We start from the raw sequence: 9240 nt of genomic DNA, 5'->3' as shown, positions 1-9240 counted from the left end.
AGGTTTTCACCTCTTCATGAACAACAATTATATTTTAATCAATATATGTAATATCTTACTGAAAACTATTTACATCCTTAAGTTCTTTGGCAATCAGAGAAAGAAAAAGATTTTAATAAGAAAACGTCATCTTTTGCCCTGCAGCAGGAATCAGTTAATGTGGATTTCATCCCACTTACTCATGCCATATGTGTCATTTAAATTTAAAAAAAAAGGCCAAATGATCTGGCACATTATGGAATGTTCATACTTGATAGCCTTTAATAATGTTAATGAATATAGAAGAGTCTCCATTCTGTGAGAGAATCTATAGCAGGAAAAAAAATCACCTATCCTGAAAGGTTTGGTGGAAAGCAGCCACAGATGGGAAAGTGACATTTTTAAGATGCTGCCAAAATAAAATTAGAACTCAATAGCCTTGACTGGAAGCATTTGAAAACTATCAATGGTAATAAAATTAATTAGGTGGTTAATGACAAAAGATGAATAGGTATTTATATTTAATGCCAAATAAAGTGAATACATGGACATCTAGGAAATTGTACATATCAGCCTCATTGAACTATCAAGACAGTTCCAAGTCCACAGTCTGATTCAATGGGCATGATAATCAGAAGCTTCCCTAAAGTGTCCGTAGTTGTATTATCAGCTCTCGTCCACTTGCTTGAGAAACTTGCTAGCTGTTTTCAAGTAAATTTATGTTTAGTTCCATGTTTCATAATTCATTTAGTCTCATTGTACTATTTCAAAAGGCAGTGGTGTAAGTGAAGCCTTGGATCAGCTTAATGCATGGGTCAAAGATTCAAAAGAGAAGATAGGCCAATGAATTTTAATATAAAAGAGCATAAGAAGTTCACTGATATGGTTTCAGATTTGACATTTAAAAAAGAAATCTCCACTCACTGAATATTTGGGTACTATCAGAGGAGGAAATCCACAATTATCTAAAAATGCTATAATGCTACTCCTCCTTTCTCCAGTTACATATCCGTGTGAGGTTGGATTTTCTTCAAGTTCAACCAAAACATCCTAGAGCAGCAGACTGAATACAGAAGCAGATATGAGAATTCAGCTATCTTCAATCAAACCAGACACTAAGGAGAGCTGTAAAATGGAAGTTGTAAAAATTTCTCACTATGGTTTAGGAATAGTTATTCTCATAACAATATTTATGTCAATGCATATTGGGCTCATTTTTTTAATAAATTTATAGATATTCTTAGATTTTCTTTTAAAATCTTTATTACACTAAACCAATAGATATAACTAACATAAAAACTCCTTAGGATTGTTAATAATTTTTAAAAGTAAAAAGGGGTCCTGAGACATGATGGTGGTGGACAGCACAAGTTTAGAATTCAACATGGGTTTGAGTCTTACCTCTGATGTGTACTTGTGTGACCACAGGTAAGAACTTAACCTCAATGAACAACAATTTCCACATGTGGGAAGTAGAGATAATATTAGCTAATTAATTGGATTGTTGTAACTTTTAAATAAACCTGTATATATTTAAGCCCTTGGCATGTAACAAGTGCTCCATAAATGAAAACTCTTATTGTTACATCCTTAAAGTGCAGGGTGAGTATGCAATGGACATGTGATGAACAGCATAATAGCGTAAAATCTAAGAAAAAGAGTTTCAAGAAAAATGATTTATCAATTGTGTCAAAATCTGGAGGGTGATGAATCATGTGATTCATGTGAACTTTGGAGAGCTCAGCTTGAGAAATGGGTAGTGTCAGGTGTCAGATCGCAGGGAACTAAGGGGAGGGGTAATGAGGAAGTGAAGGCTGGGCATTCACTCTCCTTTTAGAGCTGTCCAGGCACCTGTGGGTCCTGTGGAACATTCTTACCCATATCCTTGACTATGAAAAATAAGTTGAACCGTTATGTGGGTCCCTGAAGACAGAAGTTCACTTGGTAGTAGATCAGCAAGGAACGTAAGCTAGTTTAGAGGGTGTCCTTTCTTACTATAATGATTACATTCTGCCTTATAAAATGCTATTATATGTGGGCTAATATTTTATTTCCACCTTCTCCCTCTTGAGGGAACTGGTGACACCAGCAGCATCTATTAAAATGCCTTCCCCAGAGTAGATACAAAGTGAAAAGTAAAATCGAATTGAACAAGTAATTTCTAGACTGTAAACATACAGTGATCCAAACAAGTAAATGGCATACAGTTGCCAGGTGTGATGCTAGAAAATTTCATCAGATGCCCCTGAACCACCTTTAACTTGACCTCCTGGTCTCCATGGCAAGTCATCCTTGTGGACCTATAATCCCTTAATAGCAAGGACAAAGATTCTATTTTTCGGGATGTATCTATGCAACAAATTTACTTTTTGTTATTAAAACCCTACTATTCTTTGCCTTTCTGGCCTAGTAATGGCCTTAGTGGCATTCTGCATTTATAATTTTGATTAGGTTTGAACCTGGATGACCTATATATGACATACAAGTAAACTTTATTAATTTGGATAATACTAATTCAGATTTTGCTTTTATGCAGGTGTACAATTAAGCTTGCTCTTTTGCTCTTTAGGAGAAAATATTTTGTAAATAACTCAAACTCTGACCTATATCACAATGGTATTTTTTATAAATTAGTTTTAAGAATAGAAAGCTGCTCAAGTTTTCAGTCTCCTTCACCTTTAAAATAAGCAGAGTGGTTAGGTTTCAAACAGTGAGATCATTAAAACCATCTGGGGAAACGTTTTTTTAAATACAGATTCCTGCTTTCTGCCCCAAACCTACTGAATTAGAATAACAATTTTAAATCTGTAAGTATAAAATGCCTCCTAGTAAGTCTTATGATTACCCAAGATTGGGAACCACTGGACTAATTTTTAAAGACGCTTTATTGGACAATTTAGTCTAGATTGTGCTGTGGCAACAAATTACTCCAAAATCTCAGTGATTTACAAGAAAAAGTCTATTTTATTCATTGTACGTGTCCACTGTAGGCCAGCTGAGGCTCTGCTCTGTTGTCTTTACTCCTGGGCTGAAGCTGATAGACCAGGCTTCACCTGGATTTTTGACTGGCTTATGGCAAAGGGAAATGAGGTGCGGAAAACCATGAGCTAGCTCGCGAAGCCCTCGTTAGGAGTGACGTGTGGCACGTCCACTCACATCTCACTGGCCAAAGCGTGTCAGTAGCCACTCCCAAGTTCAGCAGACCAGGATTGTACAATCTTCCTTCAAGAAGAGAAAATGAATAATGAACAATAATATAATCTACCACGGATCCTCCTAACTCTAAACACTGTTAAATAAAACCAATGGCTCCCATAGAGACATTAAAAATGATGTTGCCTCTGAAAATGATCTGCTTGTAAAATGGTTCCTATAATAGCTTGTTCACCTAGAATCTTAATTTAGGGTCCTCTGAAAACAGTCCCTAAAATAAAAATTTAGAGACAAATAGATCATTTGTTAGGTAAACCCAGGAAGACATATGGGGAAGATAGGAAAATGAGACACAGAAAGAGACCAACAAAAAGCAAAGGGAACTTAGTCTTGCTGGAGACCCTCTGGGGAATCCCATGACACACACATGCTGGGACCCTCTCATCAGAGGACAGGGCAGCTGGGGCATTTGCCCACCACTCCCACCCCCATTGATTGGAGATCATCCCCAGTAGCTTGGCTCACTCAAACATTCTGATTTAGCTTTTACAGGCAAACAGACTCTGGCAACACTGGAGAAAAACCTCAGGCAGAGAAAGGAAAAGGTGCAGGTGCCTAAGGTGGGAACTTAAAGGAAATGGAGCTGTTCACTGTCCATGAGTGCAAGAAAACTCAGGTAGCCAAGGGAGTAGTGTGAACCATCAATAGCATTTCCCATGCCTAGTCCTGAGTTGGCCTTTGTAATTAGACATTTTATTATCAGACATTTCATTTCTTTAGGTCAATCTGACCTAACCCACATCTAATCCACATTAATAGCTTTATACGCTATTAGCACTTAACAATGTCTTAGTTTTTACTTCAAGTATCAACTCCGATTAAATGCAAGTGACTACCTGAAATGAGTTGAAAGAGATCTGAGGCCCGTTTTGGTTTGCAGAAATGAATCAGGATGGCTGCCCTGGAAAACAGGGGACACAGTACGTTCACCACACATCAGTCACCCTTTGCTCTAGCTGTACTTTAGTACTGTAGCAGGCCAGAAGAACAGAGCTAAGTCAACTTTACTGATTGACTTGAAGCTTCAGAATGCTTATTTAGATTGCTCAGAATGGGCATTGCCTAAACCAAAGAAGTTTATGTAATAATTACCTATGATTTGATTCTACAAACATATGCAACATAAGGAAAGTAGGAAGTAAGTAAACATACAGGTTTGGGAAAATGCTAATGTCAAGAAGACATGCTCCCATATCTTTAAGGATGGAATTAGTCCCGCATCTTCTCCCCACTGAAACATAGAAATCTAAGAAATTTAAAAGTGAGTTTGAGTTTTGCCTTGCTCTTTCTCACTTCTAGACTTGTTAGGACGTTGCTGCCCTTACTTCTGTGAACTGTAAGCAAACCTTCAGCGGAGTGAACACCCACCTCCAGTCTTGCTTCTTCCCCCATCGATGTTTAAGCAGACCTTGGAGAAAAGGAGGTGCAAGCTGGCATATCCTCATCTTTTTTTATTCACTAAAAGGTGACTCCTGCAGCAACACTGCTTAAATTTTTTAACTCCAATTTGAACCTCAACTTCAGTAACCAAATTTTGACCCAACTTAGTGTATAAATTCTGAGTCGAGCTTTAACTGATTTAAGATCACTAACTCTTGTGTCTCCCGGGTCTGACCCTTCCTGGGCAGGCATTTCATTTATGGTCTCTCCCCAATACCAGGCTTTCTTTTTCCTGTCCAAGGTTTTGCTGCCTTTTGCACTCCTGACATTCTCTGACCCTTAGTCAGCTTATCACAAAAATTAGAACAAATAGTCAATCCCTCAGGGAAAAACAAATGTAAGTGCCCTGCCCTTTTTCACAGAGAAAGGCATCTTTTACTCCCTTGTCAAAATTCAGCAGCAGAGTGCAACTAATAACATTTTTTCTTCTCCCACAGAAAGTGAAAACCTTAAAAATTTGTAGCCCCTGAGTGCTTTCATAAGGTGATAAGATTTATGATCCAGGCATTATTTAGCCGAAAGCAACTTTTTAAAGGGCTTAAGATATTTGATAGAGTGTGATTGTAAATTTATTTCTGCTCTCACCAATGACATTTAGATTGGGTATACTTCCCTGGATTCACCATGAGAGAATCTCCCATGAAAGAGCTGCCAATCAGACATCGCCAGGGCCCTGTGCTCTGGAGTCAGGACCTCCCCAGCTGTGTGACCTCAGCTGAGCTACTCAGCCTCTCAATGCAGCAGTGTCTTCATTTGTTAAATGGTGATAATTTCAACATTTTGGAGTGGTTGTGAAAATTATATACATAAGTAAGAGTATGTAGATTTAGTGTTTGGCTTTATTTGCCTTCACCAGAAAATCAGAAATAAAACTCTTACTTATAAATTATAAAAATCAAACACAGGGCTAAGAAAAGATTTTAGAAAGTAAATGATTAGAAGTGTTTCTTAATTTAGTAATTGTGGTACTTTTAAAACATGGCCCCCAAATTCTTTGGTATTCCTCCCGTTACGAGGTGTGATCTATGTGGGGTCTCCACCACCACCCTGTTTACAACTTTGAACTGCTTTGAACACTACAGTAGGGAGAAAGTGACAGTAACTTCTTTTTTTATTTAATTAAGGTGTCATTGACATACAATCTTATGAAGATTTCACATGAGCAACATTGTGGTTTCAATATTCACCCATATTATCAAGCCCCCACCACACCCCATTGCAGTAACTGTCTATCAGCATAGTAAGGTGCTATAGAGTCACTACTTGTCTTCTCCGTGCTGTACTGCCTTCACCATGTCCTACCTACATTATGTGTGCTTATCATAATGCCTCTTAATCCCCTTCTCCCTCCCTTCCCACCCACCTTCCCCACCCCCTTTCCTTTTGGTAACTGCTAGTCCCTTCTTGGAGTCTGTGAATCTGCTGCTGTTTTGTTCCTTCAGTGTTGCTTTGTTGTTATACTCCACAAATGAGGGAAATCATTTGGTACTTGTCTTTCTCTGACTGGGCTATTTCACTGAGCGTAATACCTTGTAGCTCCATCCATGTTGCAAATGGTAGGATTTATTTTATCTTTATGGCTGAATAATATTCCATTATTTATATGTACCACCTCTTCTTTATCCATTCATCTACTGATGGACACTTAGGTTGATTCCATATATTGACTATTGTAATAGTGCTGCGATAAACATAGGGGGGTGCTTATGTCTCTTTGAATCAGGGATCTTGTTTTCTTTAGAGTGGAATTACTAGGTCCAAAATACTTCTATTTTTAGTTTTTTGAGGTTTTCTTTCAATAGTTTTTCTTTCTTTCTACAATGCTTTCTACAATAGTTGAACTAATTTACACTCCCACCAGCAGTGTAGGAGGGTTCCCCTTTCTCCACACCCTCCCCATCATTTGTTGTTTCTTGTCTTTTGGATGGTGGCCATCCTCACTGGTGTGAAGTGATATCTCATTGTGGTTTTAATTTGCATTTCCCTGATGATTAGCAATGTGGAGCATCTTTCCATGTGCCTGTTGGCCATCTGGATTTCTTCTTTGGAGAAGTGTTTATTCAGGTCCTCTGCCCATTTTTTAATCTGGTTATTTGTTTTTTGGGTATTGAGGCATGTGAATTCTTTATATATTTTGGATGTTAACCCCTTATCAAATATGTCATTTACCAATACATTCTCCCATAGTGTAGGGTGCCTTTTTGTTCTGCTGACGGTGTCCTTTGCTGTACAGAAGCTTTTCAGTTTGATGTAGTCCCATTTGTTCACTTTCGCTTTTGTGTCCCTTGCCCAAGGAAAGTGTTCAGGAAAAAGTTGTTCATGTTTATATTCAAGAGATTTTAGCCTATGTTTTCTTCTAAGAGTTTTATGATTTCATGACTTGCATTCAGGTCTTTAATCTATTTTGAGTTTCCTTTTGTGTATGGGGTTAGACAATAAGCCAGTTTCATTCTCTTACAAGTGGCTGTCCAGTTTTGCCAACAGCAGTTGTTTAAGAGGCAACACTTAGTGACGTCTTGAAGCTGGGTCATCAAAGGCCATGTAGCTCCGGCCTGCTTCCCTGGAAATGCTCAGCTCAGAATATTCCCCTCAGAGATGCTCTCCTCCAAAGCCAGCCCCATGCTGAAGAAGCGGAGCCACCTCAGAGACCCGTACCTTCATCAACCTTCATCATTTGTCTCAGCTGAGCCCAGGCTTCTACACTTCCCAGGTCACACGTGTGAGTGGCAGAGCCCCACATGGTTCACCCCAGCCATTCCTTAGTGTTTCCAGCTGAGGCCTCAGCTATGAAGCAAAGCAAAGGCACCCCACTGCGCCTTACCCAAATTCCTGCTCTTACAATTCGTGAGCATAAGAAGAGTATGGTCTCTGCTACTAAGTTGGCGGTGATTTATGCAGAGACAGCACCACCAGAAAATCTTAGAAATGGTCCAAAAGGAAAGAGGGAACTGGGCTTGTTCAAACTGAATACTTTGAACTTAAGAATGGATAACATTAACACATCGAGATTCAGTTATTCACATCTTTTAAAATGGTCCTGCCCCAGTTTTGGAAGACTTTTCTCTGAAGCTACATACATCACCACACAGGCTTCATTGGAGACTGCTAATCAAATCCTGATCATTGTTAATTGTCATAATTCTAAGTAAATAAATTTCAATGACACATGTAATAGGATTAAAATTTACTTAATGAAAAAATATTTCAAAGTGTCTAAACTACTTAGTACCTGAGACAATGGGTTTCAAATCACTGTGGGCGCCTTGTAAAATTCTGATCTGAAACCCTTCCACTGAGACTCTGATTCAGAAAATGTGCATTTTTCACAGGAGATGCTGATACAACTGGGATAGAAAAAAACTTTAAAAACTGCTCCTTGGTGGGTGATAGGGTACACAAAAGGTGTTACCCACCTTCTGCCTCAAATAACTTACTGTGAATTAATAGAAAGACATTTGTGTGAAACAGTATAAAGGCAGCTCTTAGACTTCAAGTTGTGTTTTGGGTTCTAATCCACTAGAGGCAATTTTTCTCATTTAATTTGAATTCTCAGGTAGGAGAAAAACTAGGCACAAGACTGAGGGTTTTTCTAACTGGCAGGAGATCTTAAGTAATTTACTTAGCGATGAATCTAATTAATACAGTTTATTTCCAACTTATATGAGCAATATAGTCTATGGAATAAGTGAAGAATTTAGTATCTTAAAACTTAATGTTGCTTTCCAGGAAGAGTAACGGACAGTTCAGTGTTTCCCACTGAATGGCTATCCCAAGAAGAGCTGTGGGCTGAACAGTCATAGGTTTCTGAGCTATATTTATAATGGCTAAAACACAACAGAAGTTTATATGCCACTTACATAGGAACCCAAGGGAGGTAAGAAGTCTGCCCCACGTGATGATCAAGGCATTCATGGCCATCCCTTTGGTGGCTCTGCCATCCCCAAGGTCATTACTGACATCTGCAGCCTATGAAAGTAGAAAGAAACATCATAAAGGAACACACCTATGTCATAAAAGCCTTTGGCCCCAGAAACAACACACATCAGTTCTGCTAACATGACATTTGTGAGAATTAATCATATGGCCCATCCAGTGTTACAAAGGCTGCAAAATGAAGGTTTCTCATCTGTCAGCCTCTTTTCAACTTCAACTCTATACTGTTAAAGAGAACCATTGATTTTGGTGGATTTTGGTAGTCACAACTGCCACACTGTAAGGCATATCACCATATTTCATATAGCCTGAGATAAACAGCAGATTCTAAAAACCTCCAGAAAAAGAAAAGTCACTGGCAAGAAGCAGTAATCAGAATGCCATCAAATTCCATTCGTCAAGAGGAACACAGAAAGAGAATGGAGGAAAGTCTACATAGAGGTCTGAGGAAAATGATGGTCAACCTTGGCCTAGCCAAACCACCAACATGTAAAGGTAGAGAAACTTTACAGACTTGTGCAACCTCTAAAGATTTACCTCCCAAATGCTTCCTCAGGGATTCACTAGAAATGTGCTCTACAAAAGCAAAGAAAGAATCCAAGAAAGAGAAAGACATGCAGTACTGAAAACAAAGGACCCAAAAAACAAGGGTGAAATGAACTGAATTCCCATAAT

At 38.6% G+C, this 9240-nt stretch overlaps 1 long non-coding RNA gene across 1 annotated transcript; it reads right to left on the bottom strand.

Moving 5' to 3' along the window:
* Positions 1-2944: 2944 nt before the first annotated feature.
* LOC140845925 (uncharacterized) lies at positions 2945-8595 on the bottom strand. Its single transcript, XR_012124840.1, has 3 exons — positions 8490-8595; positions 4029-4093; positions 2945-3201 (listed from the first exon to the last, which is right to left on the bottom strand). It is a non-coding gene; the product is annotated as an uncharacterized lncRNA (long non-coding RNA).
* Positions 8596-9240: the final 645 nt, after the last annotated feature.

Source organism: Manis javanica, chromosome 14 (assembly GCF_040802235.1).
Source record: "Manis javanica isolate MJ-LG chromosome 14, MJ_LKY, whole genome shotgun sequence".
In the NCBI taxonomy this organism is placed as follows: Eukaryota; Metazoa; Chordata; class Mammalia; order Pholidota; family Manidae; genus Manis; species Manis javanica.
This window is presented reverse-complemented; position numbering and strand designations above follow the sequence as displayed.